This window comes from Chlorocebus sabaeus, chromosome 23 (assembly GCF_047675955.1).
Source record: "Chlorocebus sabaeus isolate Y175 chromosome 23, mChlSab1.0.hap1, whole genome shotgun sequence".
Lineage (NCBI taxonomy): Eukaryota > Metazoa > Chordata > Mammalia > Primates > Cercopithecidae > Chlorocebus > Chlorocebus sabaeus.
The window spans coordinates 56,661,073-56,681,393 of record NC_132926.1 but is presented as its reverse complement, the minus strand read 5'-3'; the positions used below and the strand labels follow the sequence as shown (position 1 = coordinate 56,681,393).

At 37.1% G+C, this 20,321-nt stretch overlaps 1 long non-coding RNA gene across 1 annotated transcript in view; it reads left to right on the top strand.

Moving 5' to 3' along the window:
- The window catches only part of LOC140709919 (uncharacterized), a 335,514-nt gene that overhangs the window by 287,878 nt on the left and 27,315 nt on the right, over positions 1-20,321 (top strand). The window contains exon 5 of the long non-coding RNA XR_012090699.1: positions 5,943-6,038. This is a non-coding gene — a long non-coding RNA (uncharacterized lncRNA). The remainder of the gene's footprint in view (positions 1-5,942; positions 6,039-20,321) is intronic.

Here is a 20,321-nt window from a genome sequence, read left to right as displayed (position 1 = left end):
TTTTAGTCCATTAGGAAACGTTTCTGTCTTTCTTATGTGAGGCTCATTAAATCATATTCTTAACATAATTGTTTATGTATGAATCCCTAAGCCTGAGGTTCATTATGAATGTATTTTCCTCAGGATTCAAGATTTCAGAGGACAGTTTATTGAGGAATAGTAATACAAGAAACTTGATAAGTGATAATAGTATCTAACATTTATTTGTTCTGAGAGAAGCACTAAGCTAATTACTGCACATGTTAAGGGGAAAAATTGGATAATAAAAGGTCTCTTAAAACATTCTGTAAGGCAAAGTTGCTGTTATTATTAAGTTGATGTTTCCTACAAATATATATTGTGAATGTGCAAACACAATAATAAAATCATAACCAGACCTAGTCTTAAGAGTTTGCCATTCCTAGTGTTACTCTGTTTTTTCCCCCTGACTATTAGGGTTGAACCCAGGAAACTGAAATTGTACTCTGATTTTTAAATAGAGGGAAGCCAGTGCAGGAAGTTGGGCATACAAGTGATAGAAATCCTGAAAAGCTGCCAGGAGACCCTGAGGCAACCCAAGTATTAGCAAGAACAGGAAGCCCCTACCAGGCTGAATGACCAAAGTGGTGGTGCCATGTTCCGGGAGCCCAGGAGTGGAAGTCACTTCATGTAAACTGAGGTCCTGAAGGAGGCATAACCATGACAAGAAATGCTTCCACACACAGAGAGAGAGGAAGAGAAATAGTCTTGACTTCTCTCTCTGCCTCACATGTTTTAAGCTTCCTATAATTTTTTCCATTGGCCAGACCTAACCAGAAGCCACATGATGAGGTAGCCTGGGACACACAGTCTAGAGGGAGGAGCAACTCTTTCCTTCCCAGTGTCACAAAGAGCAGAGCTGGGGAAGGGCAAAGAAGAGATACTGGGTCAAAGACCAGCACTAACTTTCCAAGTCAGGAAATACCCTCCTTTAACAAATGCGAAAAGAGGAAAATGCAGAACGATTAGTGCAGGAGATGATGAGCCGTGCTTTGAGAAGACTTCTCAGGGAAGATGACACCTGTCACCTTTCTTATCCGTGAATCTTTTCTTTTCCTCATTCCTGACACCCAATCCGTAGACAGCTCTTATCTGTACACTCCAAAACATGTCTCACAGCCAACTACTTTACCACCTCCATTGCTACCACGATCGTCTCTTACTTGGATTTCTGCAGTCATCTCCTAAATGTTTATATTGCTATTTTTCTCTTTTTAAAATTGAAGTAAAATTTACGTACAGTGATACGCACAGATTTTAAGTGAGTTTTGACTAACCTATCTGCCCATGTAACCAACACCTTGATCTCCTTATGTCCATTCAATTCAGTCAAATTCCACCCCTCATGGGCAACCATTCCAATTTCTAACACCACAGATTTATTGTGTCTGTTATTAAATTTCACATAAATAGAATCATACAGTATGTATCTTTGCACATCTGACTTTTTTATTCATTATAGTGTTTCTGAGATCCAAGTTGTTATATGCATTATTAGTCACGTTTTTGTCAATTTCTGATTAGAATTCTATTTTATGAATATACTGTAATATGTTTATCCATTCTCCTGTTGATAGACATTTGGATTGTTTCCTACTTTTTACTATGAGTAAAGCTATTACAAACTTTCAAGTACAAGTGGGGCAATTGGGGCCATTAGATAAATCCCTCAGAGTGAAATTCACTGATTGTATGTTAAATGTAGCATACAATAAAATGCTAAACTGTATTCTGAAATGCTTATACCCTTTTACACTCTCACCATCATCAATATTTGAGCATTCAGGTTGCTCCACTATCTTGACAACATGGTATTGCCAGTATTTTAAATGTAGCTATTTTAGAGGGTGTGAAGTGGTGTCTTATTGAAGGTTTAATTTGCATTTATCTGACATGTTACATTTCAAAAATCATTTTATTTGGAATACTTTGTACTATTTATTTGTACTTTCTCACGTTAGAGTGTGAACAGTAGAAGGCTAGAAGCCTTATCTTGTTTACTTCTCTATTCACTTTACCCGGAATTGTGACTGCCATTCAGTATTGGCCAATTTGTTGGAAGAAAAGAAAGAAGGAAGAAAAAGAAAAAAAGAATGGAGAAATGAAAGATGGAGAGAGGAGGGAAGAAAAGAAGGAAGAAAGGACAGAAGAAGGAAAGAAGGAAGAAAGAAAGGAAAAGAGAAAGCAAGAAAATTAATTGGCATTGCTATTTATGGCCTCTGTGAAAATGTTTGTGTTTGGCAGTTTCTTGAAACATCAGTTGTATTCATCTGGTATTTGAGTGCCACAAATTAGTTTGCTTAAAATAGCAATAAAAAATATCTGGCAATGGCTGGGCACCGTGGCTTAAGTCTATGTGATCACATTGGGAGGCTGAGGCTGGAGGATCCCTTGAGCCCAGGAGCTCAAGACTAGCATGGGCCACATGGCAAAACCCCATCTCTACAAAAAATACAAAAATTAGCTGGGCATGGTGGTGCATACCTGTAGTTCCAGCTACTAGGGAGGCTGAGGTGGGACAATCACTTGAGCTCAGGAGAGGGAGGTTGCAGTGAGCTGAGATGGTGCACTACACTCCAGCTTGGGTACAGAGCAAGACCTGTCTTAAAAAAATATATATTTTTTATATATATATATATGGCAAAAAAGGAGGTAAAGGAAAATGCCAAATACATATAAGCCTTTAAAATTTATAAAACATTTTAAACTATAAAATGACAATTTATGTCAACTGATCTGTGACAAAGGTGCCAAGGTCACATGATGGAGAAAGCAATTTCAGTTAAGTGGTGCCAGGAAAATGGAATATCCATGTGCAGAAAAATGAAATTGGGCCTTATCTCACCCCATATACAAAAATCAGCTTAAAAATGGGTTAAAGACTTAAACACAAGACCTGTAAACTATAAAACATGACTGGAAGAAAACACAGGGGAAATGCTTCTTGATATTGGTCTTGGCAAAATATTTTTAAAAATATGACCTGAAAAGTGCAGACAACAAAAGCAAAAATAGGCAAGTAAGATAACATCAAACTTAAAAGGTTGATGGAAACAATCAACAGTGAAGAGACAACCTACAAAATGGGATAAGATATTTGCAAATCATACATCTGATTTGGGGTTAAGATCCAAAATATATATGGAACTTAAGATTAAAAAAAATTAAGAAATGGTCAAAGAACCTTCTCAGACATTTCTCAAAAGAAGACACAAATGGCTAGCAGGTAATGAAAAAAATGCTTAACATCACTAATCAAAAGAGAAACACAAGTTAAAACCACAATGAAATATTAGCTCACACCTGTAAGAATGGCTTTTGTGGCTTTTGTAAAAGCTTGAAATACAATTTCCTTCTTTTCTCTCCAATTTTCTTTAAAATCTCTTTACTCTCTAAGAGTCACCATTTTTGAAGGTTTATAGCTAGAAATAATCTACCAGTAGCACCTTTTCGCTTTACTTTATGGTTCCTATCACTCTTTAAAATGATATAAATATTTGATTAAGTGATAAAATGTTTCCTATTACTCGGATCTACTCTAATTTTGTAATTGGTTGGGCTGTACATTATTACAGTATTTAGATAAACCGTGACTTAACAAATCTGAGTGATACCTAAGCTAGTCCCCGTTTTAAAATGATCATGTTTTAATATAATTATATATCATTATATTTTTACATAATTTGTATTTGTTTTTAATTTGTATTTGTTTCAGGGTCAGGAAAGTTAAGACTTTTTCATATGCTGACTAGTTATTTGTTTCTTTTCTTATAAAGTGCCCTCTTTTGTTCATCGATGTTTCTTGTTTGTTTTTTGTGAGTTTGTTCTCTGTTTTAAAAATTAATTTGTAAAGCTTTTTCCCTACATTTAGGTAATTAGCTGTGGGTCCTGTCTTTCTTGTTTGTTAAATGCTTTTTCCTTTTGTAATGTTTTAAGCTTTGCTCAAAGAGTGTTTTTTTATTTTTTAAGTGTTGTCTAAATTATCAAATTTATGGTTTCTGAATTTGGTGTCTGCTTAGAAAGACCATCTCCGCCCTAAGTTATAAATAAATTCAGTCACGTTTTCATCCAGTTCTTTAATGGCTTCATTGTTTACTTTAAATCTTTGATCCATCTGGAGTTTATTTTTATCTAAGTAGTGATTTGGAGATGTGGCTTTACTTTTTCCAAATGACTATACAGTTATCACAGATTTATTGAAAATTTTATCTTTAACCACACTGGTTTGAGATGCTCTCTTTATGGAAATTTCCATATGTAGTTGGGTGTGTTTTTGGACTTTCTTTTCCATTGATGCTTTTGTGTATTCCTGGCCTATTATTGAAGTGATATAAACTGCAGCTTTAGCATATGTTTTATTATCTGGTACAACTCCTTATTCTTCCTCTTTATAATCCAGCTAGTTTTATATGTTTACTTTTCAGGCTACTGTAGTAACAGTTTTATTTTATAGATTTTAGAGTGTTCTTTTTTTTTTCCCAAAAGAAATGATGATTTAACATTGAGCTCTTATTTCTAAGAACAAGATAAATTGCAATTTATTGAAAGCATATAATATGTCTTTCCATAGATTCTGAAAAATTTTCACCTTGTAATGTCCTACACATTCTGTATAAAGTTTGTTTTTGCAAAGATCTTTCTGTTTGGGACTGTGATTGAGATCTTTTCTTCTGTTATATTTTTAAATTGGTTATTATTTATATATGAGAGTTTACATTTATTAACAATATAAATATCATAATGTCTTCATTTGTAACAAATTTCTAGTTCATTCTCTTTTTTAACACATGCAATTATACTATCTGTGAACAACACTTTGCCTTTTTTATTTTATTTTATTTTATTTTTTTTGAGATGGAGTCTCGCTCTGTCGCCCAGGCTGGAGTGCAGTGGCATGATCTGGACTCACCACAATCTCCACCTCCCGGGTTCATGCCATTCTCCTGCCTCAGCCTCCCAAGTAGCTGGGACTACAGATGCACACCACCAGACTGGCTAATTTTTTTGATATTTTTAGTAGAGACGGGGTTTCACCATGTTAGCCAGGATGGTCTTGATCTCCTGACCTTGTGATCTGCCCGTCTTGGCCACTTTGCCTTTTATTTTTAAATATGTATCATCTGTTTCAGATTAGTATAATTGTTGGTAGTACTGCTTATCTGGGTCCAAATCAGACATTGCCAAGTTAGTGAAATGTTGTGACCCTCAGTTTCCTCATCTGTAAAATGCTGAGAAGGGCAGTGCTTACCTAAAAGGGACAATATAATGATCCAGTTAGTAATGTGTATAAAGCAATTAGCAAAATGCCTAGAACATAATAAGCATTTACAAATGTTAATCATTGTTTTATTTTTTCTCAAAGTTAATTGCAGAGTCTAGTCTTTTATTATCATCGTTAAATAATATTAATAGCAATTTTAAATGACTTTCAGTGTTGATATGTGGAATGGCCTAATGGTCTCTGTGCAGAGTACTGATTATAGTATATTGAACATATAGTCTAGATTTTCCAGAGCTACCATAGCATGCAATTCTATTATTTTAAATAAAAACAATAAATTATTATGAATCTAAATGACACTTAATTTTATGTTTCTGTGAGATATAAATATAAGTGAATTCACAAATTGGAAAAAGAATGGTGATAGTAGGAAGCTTTGATTAATATTTCATCCTTTTATGGAAATATTTATTACTTTTTATTTATATCATAAGTATTTACGCTTTATCTTTCCTGATTTTAAAAAAAGTAGGTATCATATTCAGTTGACTGATCTGCAACGTCAGTTGGGAAAATTGACAGAACCTTATATGGTGTGTTGCCCGAAATAGACATTCAATAAATATCCTTTGGGTAAAGGTACAAATAAATAAACCCAACGATTAAGAAATAAATGGACTCAGAGAGTATATATTTTTTCCAGATTCCACAGGATGTGAGCATATGCAGTGGAAACATTGTGTTATTCCATCCTCAGAAGAAAAGAGACAGTATTATACTTCATCTCTTACTAGTACATGTAACATTCTTTATTAAGAAAAATATATTTAATCAGGAGTCACTGTGTGCAAAAACATTAAGGTAGAGGCTTAAAATGTTAAATACTCTTTCATCACGGAAGGTTTTATTTTTTTTTTCTCCTTATTGCACATGTGCTAAATCTTACTCTAATCAGCTAGTTTTTATCTTTCACTCATGGTGGAAATTGAAGATAACTTGTTTTTACTGTAAAACCTGATTTATATGCTTCAGCTAAATGCAGAGATTTCATTTATGAATGCTAGTCAGTGATTTATTTCATTGTTTTCTTTTTTGGACAAGTCACTACAAAATATTTTTTTTCCAAGCAGGATGGCATTAACCTTTTCTGATTGCAAAGCCACTCTCCTGGCAATATCAATAATACTTTGTCATTTCTGTCAGTTACTTCACCACATTTGATAAACAAATAAATACAGCCCTACCTATCAAAAAACTAAAATGACCAGTTTGAGAATCAGTCCTTTGATAATCATCTACAACAGATTTTGGAGCCTCTGTAATATTTCATAGAATTGGCCTTTTTCCAGTTGCTGCTGATATTGGGATTTGAGTTAATTGCCGATGCATCTCAAACAACAGAGCAGGTGCTAGTAGAAAGAACATTCCTTGTGTTTTCTTTGTTATTTATAGTCAGAGCTCTTCACCACTAAACCCTTGAGCTGGCTTTTTAGAGCCCACTGTATAACAATTTCATTCACTTTCATGTCAACAAGCTTTGGCTTGATAAATTAAAATGGAAAAATGCTGGCTAAAGCACCACAGCCCTACATGATTCATTTTGCTGCAAGTTTCTGGCAGCTGCCCAAGAATGACCTACTATCTTTCTAGTGTCCTTATCATTTTCCCATCTGGAAAGGGCTAAACCTTACTGTACACTGGGGAGTTAAGGGCCTGTGCAGGCTGCATTTGAAGGCCATTAACAATCATAACTCTAAAAATCATCACCCTCTTCCAGGCAAGGTTAAGAGTAGTCTATAGGATACTTAGGAAGGTCACTATTTTACTTTTCTTTAAATAAATACAAAAAAGGGCACAATTTCTTTAATTACCTAGGACTGCATGCTAACTCGATCCATTATATTTTTAAACATTTTGATCAGTCTTATAATTAAACAAAGGTCATTTAGAGGAGCCCATCCTAAATTATGTAACTTCTGATAATGAGCTGTGAATTTACTATTAAACAAAATTATTTATTCATTCAATCTTCCTTTATACAAATGGATTTTCTTGAAGGAGTCATAGGTAGGATGGCTATTTTAGTGATTATTTTCACAATTAACTATCACGTTGCAAATGTTATTAGGGAAAAATACCTTATTTTTGAAAAGAAAGGCTAAATGATGGAAGAATCATTATAAACTCTAGTTACAAGCTTGTCCAAGCCATGACCCACAGACTGCATGCAGCCCAGAATGGCTTCAAATGCAGCCCAACACAAATTCGTAAACTTTCTTAAAACATTATGTGATATTTTATTTGTGGCTTTTTTTTTTTTTTTTTTTTTTGCTCATCAGCTATCATTAGTGTTAGTATATTGTATGTGTGGCCCAAGGCAATTCTTCTTCCTTCCACACTCTTGCTAATTATGGCAAGGTTTTATTATTTATAAGTAGGCTTTCTTAACTAACACTATTTGTAGATTATAAGTAAATTAAGTTTAAAATCTGATACTAACTGAGCACTTATCACCCAAGAAATTGTCGAAGCATAAATATAAGGCTGTGAATTCTAAACAATTATAACTTTTAGGAAATGAAAGCGCCCTTGTTACTGGATATTTAAACTAATAATTTAAGGCTTTCAGCAGTGAACTTACAATGCACATTGGTAATTTGTTAGTCTTGTCTCTAAAGTGGAAAAAGATGTAGAGATGGCCAGGATCTCTGACCAGCCATCATTGCTAGGGTAATGAGGAAGATCTAAACACAGAGGGCAAAGGCAAGCAAAATGCCCACTCTTTAATAAAGGAGAAACATAGAATCAAATTATCTCTCTGCCTTCCACCCCAAACTGGACATTTGTTTAGGAAATGCAACCACTTGCAGGGGCTGCTGGGTGGTTAGAAAAGTCCAGAAACTTGAACCTTGAATCCCGTCTGGCAGTTGAAACACTGGAAGGCTATGGAGAAAAGGAAGGGAAGAAAATGCAGGTTCAAAATTCGTGTTGCTGGTTATTGAATTCTGCCTAGAAAGATGCTTATTTGGGGGTGGGGTGGAGGAGGTGGCAAAAACTTCCAATGGGATTTTGTTTTTATAAAAGTAAACCCAAGATCTAATCCTGGAATGGAAACTGAGGGTTAAATGTCTGTGAGTAATAATGAAAGAGGTAAACTTCACGGTGAATAGAATTGAGCCAGGAGGCTAATTCTATACCTGTGTGGCAGATCTGAGAATGGCCTATCAACACCTCTGTGAGACTTGAGACTCAGGGTGGGGGCAGTAACTCCAGGCTAAGAAGAATATAGTCGAAGACTCTCCCACTGCAAGGGAATTTTCAACTTTTCATTCAGTCATTTGACTAATATTCATTCATTGGGCACCTACCTTATGCTGACATTGTCTAATTGGGCAATGGTCATAAAGAATCCTTGGGATTGGGTATGGCCCTGAGACTGTAAGAGCAGGAATGCTTACCTAATTTATTTCTGTTTGTTTCTTTTCCTTTTCTTTTTTTCATGTCCCTTCTGTACTCTTAAGCTGTTATTAAAGTTTTATTAAACCCCACAGCCTTGTTGTAGATTGTGGTTAAGAATTTAAGAGAGGAATGTTTTTCAGCTTAAAAGCAAAGTGACATGACCATATAAAATTGCCAATATTAAGAGAAAAAAGAGAATCATTTTATGTGATAGCAATAGACGGCCAGAAAGAATGGGGCAAGACACCAGCTTGTTGCTAGTGACCAACAACCACAGAATAAAATTATGGCCCATATTAACCGTCCTCAAAAGAGTCTCAGAAGTGCTGCTAAGGAGTGCCAAAATGGCTACTACTGCCCTCAGATTCAAGCAAGTAAGGTCTCTTTAATGCCTGGGACTGGTTAGGCCAACCATTCCTTTGGGACAAGGTGACCTAAATCTGCACCAGGGACGCATGAGCTCTGGTCCATGTTTTTTTCTTTCAGAGTATTCTCCCACCATTATACCCCACCCCACCTTTAACAAGGGTTGATCAGATGCTTCTAAGGAGCATCATGACCCTCATCTATGGGACATCCCAGGGGCCTGTGTCCAGGACCCAGTTTCTGGATGGTGGAGCTATACAGAGTGCTTTGTTTACTGGCCAGCCTGCTTTTTCCATTGCAGGATCATGCAGAGTTGGGCCTAGAGAATGGTGCTGACAAGCTGATACATCCTCATTCACATGAGGCACAGAACGATTTCAGCATTCTATCTTGCCTACCATCTACCGTTGACTTTTAAATTTAAAGTCCATGTGAAGGCCATGTGTTGGCTCTTTGAGTTTTCACCACAGCATTACCTCAAGTCCACAGCACACAAAGGTGGTGAAGGGCTGCCATGGTGTTATTTACTCTGTGTGCACCCCCACCAGTGGTACATAGGATTGTCAGTCTACCCCCTCACCAGGCAGTCTTGGGGAAGCACACTTATCTCTGCAGAGGACAGGCAAGTGATATGCAAAGCCAATGGGCCCTTCAACTGATAATCTCTTTTGCTTCTTATTGATGCGGTGATGTTTTACTCACCCTGGTCTGTCTTAGGTGTACCACATGAGGAACAGACATTTCTGGTGAGAATGAGACTGTTCTGTCTGCCCTACCTAAGGGCTTTTTGCCTATTGTCCCTGCTGGTTGTGGCATAAGGAAGTCGAGGGAGCAGTCAACATTGAAACCAATCAAATTATAGGAATGCTATGATTATGGCCTACTCAGTTGGGAGATGTGTAGTTCTATGTTTTTACAATGTAAATTTTTGTATGGTAAATTTAACATGCCCAGAAACCAAAATGTGGTTCACATTTTTTTCTGCATACCCTGGATATTCTTTTGTTTTGGTCATCATCAACAAAGCTCAGTAATAATTGTTGAAAGGGTCATTGGAAGCCATTATCCACAGACAGCAGGATGGATAATGCAATGGTATGACTAATGATGAAACCAGCAGTAAGTGAATGATATTAGATAATTACAGAGGCAATAAGGTCTATATTGTTTCAATACAAACAGTTTCTGAAGAGCATGGCATTATTGGTAATGTTGTTGCTCCCTCTTTTCTCCCAGTGGGAGATATGAAATTAGACAGGGATGACACACTTGACAATAAAGGGACACAAGAGATGGTCCTTGTGTCCTACCTCATCTTGGATAGCTATTATGGCTGAGGATTCTTTTGGTTTGAGCAAGTGGACCTAAAATCTTTGAATTCAAGTCAGTCTCATGTGCACATTTTCCTCAGGTCCAATTCTTGACCATGATGCTTGAGGCTATCCAGTCGTCAGAATAAATGAAGAAGGAGGAAAAGAAAGAAGAAGGAAGAAGAAGGGAAAAAAATTAAAAGAAGGAGGAAGAACAGATAAAGAAGGATATACCAAGGGGGAAAAAAAGTGGTTCTTCCTAAGACGAAGGTCAAACATTTGAGAACCTCTAGGGGCCTCTGCAGGCTGCACCAATGAGTGTGCAGCAGATGGGCTGAGATAATAAGGAGTGGTAGGAATTCTGGCTTATTTCACAAACAGTTATTACTGTGAAAGATGCTGGGCCCAATTTTGCTAAATCTTTCAAATGTTCAAGAGAAGCTAAAATAAAATCGTTAGGTGAAATACTACTAGTTTTAAATACTGGTAACTAATTAAGATGCTAAAAGTTCTGTGTAAACTTTAGGAGGTGTCTGGCTCACCTACAATCAGTTCGCCAGCTCAGCCCCAAGACCTGGAGAACCATACAGGTTGGCAAGCCAATGACACCCAAGCCTTCCAAGAACAGGGAAATCCCTGTCAAGCAGGAGATACAGCAACTTTTTGGAAAGGAGATCGGAAATGATACCAAGAAATACAATCCAAAGAGAGGTGAAAATCAAGCATTCTTGATTAGTTCTCTAATCCCTTCTAAATCTCTGCCCGCCAGCACTACAACCCTGGATAGCTTTTTGCTTCTTCCTGGATGTAAAGTGGGAGAAGGGTATGCTGGGGTTTGGTCCCTTTCTGGGATACGGAAAGTCTACCTGTCACCTTCAGGATGTTGTTTTAGAGACAGGGATTGAATCTAATTGCAAAGACATAATTTTTGAGGTTTTGGATGAAGAAGGAGTTGGGGGAAAGTCCCCAAGGCCTGATGTAGACAGAAACCATTTAAAAAGCACCTCTCTTCAAGCACAGGCACTCAGTGAGGCCCTGGAGAAGGGTGAGGGATTAGGTTACATTGCCTGGACTAAACCAGCCATCTTAACTACACGTCAGTAGTTGGAGATATATATATATATATAAAAACATTAAACAAAATATAGTTTTTCAGAAAAACTGTTTATTGGGCAACTTTATTGGCCAATCTCTGCACTGGCTTTGCAGGTATACTGTGAATCCTCATGTGTTATTATTATTCATTTTACTGAGGAGGAAGATGAGACTAAATTTAAATGACTTGCTCAAGACCATAGCTAATAAGGAGCTGAGCCAGAATTTGCAACTGTTTATTGCTACAAAATCTGTACTATTTTCATTGAGTTAATTTGATTCACTCCATCCTTATTTATATGAAATATATTGAGCAGAGGATGTGCTCCAAAACTATTCTCTAGTTTCCCCTTCTTATGTCTCTAGCTACTTAGCCCATGCACTTTTGTTATAACCCTGAATTTTCTAAGTGATAAGGATGGTTTCCCAGCAAATAACAGGTTTTTTTTTTTTTTTTTTTTTTTTTTTTTTTTTTTTTGTTAATTGGGAATGAGTTTACAATTATCAGACCTTCACTAGACTAATTATCTTCTACTTAACAGGCTGTATCACAGTTTTTGTAGTGGGAAATGATAGTAGATTTTAAAAGATTATCTTAAAATTGCAGTTCCTCTTTTTCTCTCTGTAGAGCATGGCAACTGGCAACTAATCAGCTCACTAAACATGTGGCACTCAGATTCTGCCTTCTTTAGACATTGGCCACCATCCAAAGCAATAAATAGGAAGATTTTTTCTTACAAGTGACAGAATGCATATTTTAAAAGTATCCATAAAAACTTTATCCAGAAAAGTAACTTGCTGAATTAATAATTTTGTTATAGTCATGTAGTGAAGTGTAAGAAAGATAGAGTATTTGTACCTTTTGATGATAAGATTGTTCTATACCACGTCTTTTTAATCATTCTTCCAAGTGCATCAGTCTGGTTGCAAAGCTAATGGGTTAAGGCTGTCTGTGAAGAACTGGTCCAAACCCCTGGAGAAATTCTCTGACAGCATGTAGTTGAAATCCTATTATGGCTGCTCCATAGCCAAATATTTGAGGCACCGATCAATGCTGGAAGTATAAGACAGAAAAAGGTGCAGAATGAGATTGAGGGCTCTTCACACTGCCTGTTGCTCTTTCACTTTTATTTGGTCGTATAAGCATTAAATAAAATTTTAAAAAGAGGAAAAGAAAACCTTGAGCCTCAAATTGAAAAAAAAAAAAAAAAAAAAAAGAAAGAAAAAGAAAAAAAGCATTTCCTCATAGGACTACTTCATCTGTCAGCATCTCTTTTATTTCGCCTTAGTAAACCAAAACATTAGCACAGCTTTGTAGATACAAGCTACAGATTCCTCGGGGCAAATTGCGCACCTTTAACTCTTTAAGGAAAAAGAGTTCTGTCCTGTAATTATTACTGTGTGTCAAGTTTGTTATGAAGGAACATGAACTATGTAGCTTCTCATGAGGCACTTGAAGATTAAGGCCCTCAGTCAAAAGGGACTTGAGTAGAAGAGAAGGAAGAATCAGAGTTTGCAAACTTTAAACAAAATAGGGACATCAGTATTTATTATCTGTGCATCAGTGAGATTCACATTTCTTAAAATATGCAAACTAAACATTTGTGAAGCAGATAAAATAGACTACAAAACATCCAAAGAAATCGCTCATATTTACATATAAAAGAAATATCCCACTGATGCATGTTAACACTAATGATTTAAAATACTGAACACATATTTTCTCAAAACTAAGAACAATCGTTAGATTTGTAAAGCCCTTTAAAATATGCAGTGTCAAGGGTTATGGAAACAGCACTATAAAAGTTAATGTCTTGCATATATTCAAGGATTAAATTAAAAATATTTGGTATTTGGAATGAGGCTAATATAACATGAAGCTTAGGAAAAGTATGTTTGAATACATGAAAAATGAATGTAGAAATGAAGCCAGTGGAGGTGGAAAAAAGCCAGGGCACAGGAAAAAGAAAACGAAATAGGAGAAGTGTGTCACGTAAAAAAAAAAATGCTCCTGTATTATTTGGCAGCTATGTAATTCACATTCATTTTATTTTTTGCAAGCCCAAATATGAATACTTTGATTTTATACTGAAGGAGATGCTGGTAGAGCAGTTATAAATAAGAAAACCATTTAGAGACTTTATAGTCCATGTAAAACCTTACTGAACTTTTAAATAGCATTTTTAAAGGACTCAGTCAACCTCAGATTCTTCTTGTGCCAATTTTACCCAATCATGTAACCAGTGGCTTTGGGAGAAACTCCTTTAGAGATGTATATTTTGCAGATCAGTGACAGAAAACAAACTTTGCTTTTCTTTCTTGTGGTCTGCTCTTCTTCCTCATGTTGTATTAGTCAGGGTTCTCTAGAGGGATAGAACTAATGGACTCTATATATATTAAGTATTAAGTCACACGATCGCAAGGTCCCACAACAGACTGTCTGCAGGCTGAGGAGCAAGGAGAGCTAGTCCAAGTTCCAAGACTGAGGAACTTGTAGTCCGATGTTCAAGGGTAGGAAGCATCCAGCACAGGAGAAAGACGTAGGTTGGGAGGCTAGGGCAGTCTCTCTTTTCACATTTTTCTGCCTGCTTTACATTCTAGGAGTGCTGGCAGCTGATTAGATGGTGCCCACCCAGATTAAGGGTGGGTCTGCCTTTCCCAGCTCACTGACTCAAATGTTAATCTTCTTTGGCAACACCCTCACAGACACACCTAGGATCAATAATTTGTATCCTTCAATCCAATCAGGTTGACACAGTATGTAACCATCACACATGTGTTAGAGGACTCTGCAGTTATCCAAAACACAAATGAGAAACAAAGCAGTGTTGCAGATGGCGGCATACAGAGGGGGCAGCATATAAGAGCAATGAATATAGACTGTACTTATTACAGGTTCGCTTTCAGGGCTGAATTTCCAAGAAAGATGTGGATATTATTCTCTACTTTGGGGACCGTTATTTTCCCACTTTTTTCCGAGGTTCTTCATTGTTGTACAGATTCAGGTTATCAAGGTCAGGACTCTTCTCCTTGACTGTGAACACCACTTTGCAGCCAAGAAAGGTTTGAGGAAGACATTGGCAGGCATTGTTTGTAGGGAGAAACTGTCATTTCTTAGGAGCCAGGCATGCCTGGGACTTTACATATTGTGGCAGTAGGATCCTAGAAAGAAACAGATGGCACACTCAAACAGGGGTAACTGAGGAGAATTTAATAAAGAGATGCTTTACAAAGGTGTGTGCAGGGTTGTTTTAGGGAAACTGGCAAAGGATGTTGCAGTGCAGAACTAGCAAAGGTTGGGAAGCCTTGAGCACCAAAGCACCGGGAGATGGAGCAGCTGGAGTAATCCAGAGAGAGAGGAGGCTTCTTAACAAAAGCTATGACCTTCAATAGGTTGGCACAGTTTACCCACAGAAGACTCAGCAAGAGAACGGGGGAAATCAATATCCTGACTACACTTTCCTGTCTTTTCAAAATCCTTTTGGTCTCTTCTATCTGCCACTCCAAGCTAGAAGCCAGAGGGCAAGGTTGCCCATTGATTTAGTTGATAAATGTCAGCTATCTAGAGTACAGAAGAGTAGAAGATGGGCAAGTAGAATTGGAGAAGGAAATGAAGAAAGTCTAGAATAAATGTTGCACAAGGGGCATAACATCTCACTCACCTTTTACCATAGCCTAATAAGAAATACATTACTAATATCTGCAGTTTATGCTTAGGAAAACTTAGATCCAGAAGGTCAAGGAACTTTTTACAAGAACACACAGTTAATAGGTGACAGCATCAATATTGAAATCTAGGTCTTTTCAATCTAAACCTTTTTTTTTTTCCTTTTTTTTAAAAAAATTATATGAAGTTTCTCATAGGAAAGTGAGAGGGTTATGAGGGTCGGAAATGAAAGCACAAAAAATGGTAGAAAAACAAGTCTAGGGGACAAATGTAACTATACTTATTGAGCACTGGCTATGCCCCAGGCACTGGTTTAAGCTTTTTATGTTCAGCATCCCATGGATCTTGTCAACTATATGAAATAGGTACTGGCATCCCTGTTTAGAGAGGAGGAAGCAGACCCTTAGAAGACTCAGTAAGTCATCAGGGTCACTCAGGCAGAAAGTAGTAGACTCAGAACTGGAACCCATGTAGATTCCAGAATTCATACTCCTAACAATTAAATTATAGAGAATGTGGAGGGGAAAACAAGAAAAAAAAATGTCTGAGTGTCTGGCAAAATTGTCCCAAACTCTCAGGCATCCTAAATGCTTTTTCTTAATATAGTAAGATCACTCTTTTCTTTCTGTTTCTATTCTGTTCATTTTGCTATTTATGTGTTATAACGTCGAAGTTGATGATGGTGGCAGAAAAAAGGACATAAATGCAACTTGGGCCCTTGTGTTATTTGGGAACAACTGTGCATATCTGAAAGGCATATTCAAATCTGAATTCACTATATTCCCTCTTAAATATACTCCTCTTTATATATGCTCCCTCAATTAATGGCACAATCTACATTTTATTCTTACCAAAAACCTGGCACCTTCTCATATTTTAAATTGCTATTATTATTTACCAGATTCCTCTGGATGATTCTCTAAAATCACTTTCTATTATTCTGAAAGCACTGCATCCCTTTTTAGAATATTTATTGCACTCCTTTGAAATCGTGTAGTTATATATGTCTATTATCAGGCACTGTGTCTTTTGCAGTTACTTTTCAGTCCCCAATATGACGCTTGGTACATAGTGCCTCAATAAATGGTCTTTGAATGACCAAATGGAAATTGGGCCTCTGTAACTTCTCTGTGTAATGGAAAGTATCTGACTTGTGGTGAACATATTGAGAAAAGGATGTCTCAGATTTTCCAGCCTTTCTCTCCTAGCAAAGGCCAGATAAGGCTGTGATTGCCTAACTTCCTTTTTGTTGCTTTTGATGTCTCACCTGATGTAAGCCCTGCTGTTTTTCAAATGTCAGACTGACTTGGAGTCAACCCTTTGATTTGCTCTTTCGTGGGGTTTGCAGATCCTGAGTTAGGTGCATTTTGATTCTCTGTGTTTTTATTTCCATGAACTCTTCCAGAGGACATGGGTCAGGAAGATTTCAAGGTTAACCGATGACTAACTGGCATTTTCAACCAACAAGACTATATTTTTAAACTTGCAAATACATTGGACAGCTAGTGAAATGTTTTGGCACTTGTCACTATTATTAGTAATGATTTAAAATCAGAGGTGTTGGCAAATAATTCTTGAATTAAAGGTATCAAAGTAGAGTTTCTTTAAGGTCAATGAACATAAAGCAAAAGGCTTTTGCTTCCAATGGAGGTGTGCACAGCTTGCACTGAAGAAAGAAGCATATGAGGCTACACTCTTCAGGCTTTGAATGCTACTTAAAATGTCTTTTCTGCCACAGAAGTAGATGCATTCCAAATCTCTCTCTGTCTCTCTCTGTCTCCTACAATGGTAATTTTCATTGGTGCTCAACTTATCGTTCTGCTAGCCAACTTGCTGAGAAAAGAGCCCAGACCCTCAGCACTGCCTGGGCACTGTAGCTTTTGTTTCTAGTGGATTGTTTTCTCTGATGGTAACCTCTTGTCTTGAACTGACATTCCACTCTGCTCACTGCTCCCAGTGTCATCTGTTATATTAGCATCTGTAGCAGCTGCTGCTTCTTCTGGCTGAAAAGTCTTAATGTTTGCCTTTAAAATGTCATTCCTTCACCTCTCTCAGTACTCAGACTTACTCATCAGTTTGTTTCCAGTTGTCCTCAAATGTGTTCAGAATAAATGATGCACAAAGGACAATTTAAACATAGCAAAGCAGCTGTAGGCAAGGCATCTCCAGCTCACCGGGCTCTTCTTTCATAATAAAATGTGTCACATTGTCATTTGAATGTGTCTCTGGCACAGGAGACACTGGCTCTGTATCTGCTGTGGCAATAACAACATGTTTAGTGGTTGCCAAGCAAAGAGGGAAAAAAGATTAAATGAAGAAGGTGTAGAAAGATCAGTTAATATGAGTTGCCTTCCTTTGCTTTTTCCTAATTTTTTTTTTAAATGTTGTTTATAATTGACATGTGATAATTTGTTTTACTTTATTTTATTATTTTATTTTTATTTTACTTTAAGCTCTGGGATACATGTGCAGAATGTGCAGGTATGTTACATAGGTATATATGTGCCATGGTGGTTTGCTGCACCTATCAACCTGTCATCTAGGTTTTAAGCCCCGCATGCATTAGTTATTTGTCCTCATGCTCTCCCTCCCCTTGTCTCCCACCCACTGACTGGCCCTGGTGTGTGATGTTCCCCTCCCTGTGTTCAGACACAGGATAATTTTACATGTTTATGGGCAATGTGATGTTTTAATACCCCTGTATATTGTATAATGATTGAGTTTGGGTAGATAGCATATCTATCACTTCAAACATTTATAATTTCTTTGTGGTGATGACATTCAAGATCCTCATTTTTGGCTATCTTGAAAAATAAAATACATTTTTATTAACTGTAGTCACCCTAGTATGTAATGGAACACTGGAATATATTCTTCCTATCCAACTGTAACTTTGTACTCGTCTACTCTTACCTCCACCCCTCCCAAGCCTCTGGTAATCACTCTTCTATAATCTCTACTTCTGAGGTCAACTTTTAAAGATTCCGTCTATTAGTGAGATCATGTGGTATTTGTTTTGCTGTGCCTGGCTTATTTCACTTAACATAATGTCCTCCAGGTTCATCCATGTTGCCACAGATGGAAGGCTTTCATTCTTTTTTATGGTTAAACGTATCCCATTGTGTATATAGACCATATTTGCTTTACTCTTTCTTCTGTTGAAGAATATTTAGGTCGATTCCATCTCTTGGCTATTGTGACTAGTGCTGCAATAAACAGATCTCTCTTTGACATGCTGACTTTACTTCCTTTGCATATATGCCCAGAAATGGGATTGCTGCATCATATGGTAGTTCTATTTTTAATGTTTTCAGGAAGCCCTATACTATTTTCCATAATAGCTATACTAATTTACGCTCCCAACAAAAATGTGTAACAGTTCTCCTTTCTCTGCATCTGCATCCTTGCCAGCATTATTGTTTATTTATTTATTTTTATTAGACTTCTAGTTCTAGGGTACATGTGCACAATGTGCAGGTTTGTTACATATGTATACATGTGCCATGTTTATGTGCTGCACTCATTAACTTGTCATTTACATTAGGTATATCTCCTAATGCTATCCCTCCCCCCTTCCCCCACCCCTTGGTATGTCCTGGTGTGTGATGTTCCCCACCCTGTGTCCATGTGTTCTCATTGTTCAATTCCCACCTATGAGTGAGAACATGCGGTGTTTGGTTTTCTGTACTTGGAATAGTTTGCTCAGAATGATGGTTTCTGGCTTCATCCACGTACCTAAGAGGACATGAACTCATCCTTTTTTATGACTTCATAGTATTCCATGGTGTATATGTGCCACGTTTTCTTAATCCAGTCTATCATTGATGGACATTTGGGTTGGTTGCAAGTCTTTGCTATTGTGAATAGTGCCTCAGTAAACACATGTGTGCACGTGCCTTTATAGCAGCATGATTTATAATCCTTTGGGTATATGCACAGTAATGGGATGGCTGGGTCAAATGGTATTTCTAGTTCTAGATCCTTGAGGAATTGCCACACAGTCTTCCACAATGGTTGAACTAGTTTATAGTCCCACCAACAGTGTAAAAGCTTTCCTATTTCTCCACATCCTCTCAAGCACCTGCTGTTTCCTGACTTTTTAATGATCGCCATTCTAACTGGTGTGAGATGGTATCTCATTGTGGTTTTGATTTGCATTTCTCTGATGGCCAGTGATGATACACATTTTTTCATGTGTCTGTTGGTTGTATATATGTCTTCTTTTGAGAAGCGTCTGTTCGTATCCTTTGCCCACTTTTTAATGGGTTTGTTTGATTTTTCTTGTAAATTTGTTTAAGTTCTTTGTAGATTCTGGATAGTAGCCCTTTGTCAGATGAGTAGATTGCAAAAATTTTCTCCCATTCTGTAGGTTGCCTGTTCACTCTGATGATAGTTTCTTTTACTGTGCAGAAGCTCTTTAGTTTAATTAGAACCCATTTGTCGATTTTGGCTTTTGTTGCCATTGTTTTTGGCGTTTTAGTCACGAAGTCCTTGACCATGCCTATGTCCTGAATGGTATTACCTACGTTTGCTTCTGTGCTTTTTAAGGTTTTAGGTCTAACATTTAAGTCTTTAATCCATCTCTAATTGATTTTTGTATAAGGTGTAAGGAAGGGCTCCAGTTTCAGCTTTCTACTTATGGCTAGCCAGTTTTCCCAGCACCATTTATTAAATAGGGAATCCTTTCCCCATTTCTTGTTTTTGTGAGGTTTGTCAAAGATCAGATGGTTGTAGATGTGTGGTATTATTTCTGAGGGCCCTGTTCTGTCCATTGGTCTATATCTCTGTTTTGGTACCAGTACCATGCTGTTTTGGTTTCTGTAGCCTTGTAGTATAGCTTGAAGTCAGGTAGCGTGATACCTCCAGCTTTGTTCTTTTGACTTTGGATTGACCTGGCAATGTGGGCTCTCTTTTGGTTCCATATGAACTTTAAAATAGTTTTTTCCAATTTTGTGAAGAAAGTCATTGGTAGTTTGATGGGGATGGCATTGAATCTATAAATTACCTTGGGCAGTATGGCCATTTTCACGATATTGGTTCTTCCTATCCATGAACATGGAATGTTCTCCCATTTGTTTGTGTCCTCTTTTATTTCGTTGAGCAGTGGTTTGTCATTCTCCCTGAAGAGGTCCTTCACATCCCTTGTAAGTTGGATTCCTAGGTATGTTATTCTCTTTGAAGCAGT